General features: G+C 30.2%; 1 protein-coding gene across 2 annotated transcripts in view; it reads right to left on the bottom strand.

Moving 5' to 3' along the window:
* Positions 1–2500, bottom strand: part of LOC135201297 (prolow-density lipoprotein receptor-related protein 1-like) — a 38281-nt gene that overhangs the window by 33754 nt on the left and 2027 nt on the right. The window lies entirely within an intron of this gene.

The raw sequence follows: 2500 nt of genomic DNA, 5'->3' as shown, positions 1-2500 counted from the left end.
TACACGTAGTGCAGTAATATACTCATGTGGATGTATCCGTCTACAACATAGTTATGTTGGCTGATGGATTTAATCTGTCGAAGACTATCTTGAAATGATTAAACCTCATGCGAATTATTACCTGATTAAAATTGAAAAGAAATTGACCTCGATTAGGAAAAGTCAAAACTGTATTGAAGGTGCTAATTTGATCGCCATTAAAAGCCATTGCTCCTCATATATATATATATATATATATATATATATATATATATATATATATATATATATATATATATATATATATATATATATATATATATATATATAAGCGAATTCCACAGGAAAATGACAGTCAGAAATCCAAGCGCTTTCGTCTTTACTAAGACATTGTCAAGGAGCGAATGAAATACAATTGTAGAGAAAGGTCTCAGGTACACAACAAGATCAAGAATACCAAATGGTTAATTGTCAAAAGGGTAAAAATTAAAAGAGATAATCCAGGATTATCGGATATCGCACGGTCACAAACCTGAACAGATTGACCCTAACCGAAATTACAAACTTTCTTTACAGTCCAAAACATGTAAAAACTGAATATATTAATTTTGTTGCTTATATTTATCTACAAATTTTTTCATTATGAAAGCATAAAGTTTAAATAAACCAAAACTTAAATTTAGAACATTTCTATTATTTGACTTGATGAAACAAGATCAAAGATATTCCTTTTAACTGTGTCATTACATGGAATTTAAGTCTCTTGCTTGACTCCAGTTAATGGGATGGTCTAAATCTCTCATAGTACGATAATGCATTCGATATTTGCCCAGTTCTCACAGAATATTGATGTTGTTTGAGACGTTGTAAAAGAGATTTACCGGTTTGTCCGTAATAGACTTTATCACACTTTTTGCAAGGAATTTCATATATGCAGCCTGGATGATCTTTAGGAGAATTTTTGATTACTAAACTCTTGACATTAATATTACTGAAAACAACATTTATGTTAAAAAGCTTTAAAATTCAAGGAATATCTAAAAACCTTTCATCATAGGGTAATTTTAGAATGTTATGCTTACTAAATTCAAGTTTGTCATTAGTTGAATAAAATGTTTTTCTAGCTCTTTTCCATGCCACATCTACAAAGGTCCTTGGGTATTTAAGTTTCATTGCAATATCATAAATAGTTTTAATTTCAGCGTCAATAAACTGCGGGCTACAGACACGTAAAGAAACATCCCAGAAAAAACAGAGAATTTAACATTTTGATGGTGATTGGAGTAGTAATGAACAAAAGAGGCAATGTTAGTTGATTTTCGAAAGACTGAAAAGGTGAAATTTCTATCATTTCTATGGACAGTTACATCAAGAAAATCCAAATTACAATTTCTTTCTTCCTCTACAGTAAATTTTATAAAAGGGACTAAATTATTGAGATTATTAAGTAATTCCTGGAGATTTTCGTGAACTGGCCAAATACAGAAGATATCATCCACATATCTAAACCAAATAACTTTTTGGGGCAAAATTCTTGGTAAGAGTTTTGTCTAAAAAAAAAATCCATGTAAATATTGCTAAGGACAGGAGAAAAGGGATTACCCATAGCCATGCCAAACTTTTGTACAAAAAATTCCCCACTAAAACAAAATTTACTATCTTTGATACATAACCTTATGAGACTAATGTAGATGTGGCATGGAAAAGAGCTAGAAAAACATTTTATTCAACCAATGACAAACTTGAATTTAGTAAGCATAACATTCTAAAATTACCCTATGATGAAAGGTTTTTAGATATTCCTAGAATTTTAGAGCTTTTTAACATAAATGTTGTTTTCAGTAATATTAATGTCAAGAGTTTAGTAATAAAAAATTCTCCTAAAGATCTTCGAGGCTACATATATGAAATTCCTTGCAAAAATGTGATTAAGTCTATTACGGACAAACCGGTAAATATCTTTCACAACGTCTCAAACAACATCAATATTCTGTGAGAACTGGGCAAATATCGAATGCATTATTCGTACATATGAGAGATTAGACCATCCTATTAACTGGAGTCAAGCAAGAGCCTTAATTCCATGTAATGACACAGTTAAAAGGAATATCATTGAATCTTGTTTCATCAAGTCAAATAATAGAAATGTTCTAAATTTAAGTCTTGGTTTATTTAAACTTTATGCTTTCATAATGAAAAAAGTTGTAGATAAATATAAGCAACAAAATTAATATATTCAGTTTTTACATGTTTTGGACTGTAAAGAAACTTTGTAATTTCGGTTAGGGTCAATCTGTTCAGGTTTGTGATCGTGTGATATCCGATAATCCTGGATTATCTCTTTTAATTTTTACCCTTTTGACAATTAACCATCTGGTATTCTTGATCTTGTTGTGTACCTGAGACTTTTCTCTACAATTGTATTTCATTCGCTCCTTGACAATGTCTTAGTAAAGATGAAAGCGCTTGGATTTCTGACTATCATTTTCTTGTGGAATTCGCTTATTTATGAAGTCACGTG

Source organism: Macrobrachium nipponense, chromosome 23 (genome assembly GCF_015104395.2).
Source record: "Macrobrachium nipponense isolate FS-2020 chromosome 23, ASM1510439v2, whole genome shotgun sequence".
Classification (NCBI taxonomy): domain Eukaryota; kingdom Metazoa; phylum Arthropoda; class Malacostraca; order Decapoda; family Palaemonidae; genus Macrobrachium; species Macrobrachium nipponense.
This window is presented reverse-complemented; position numbering and strand designations above follow the sequence as displayed.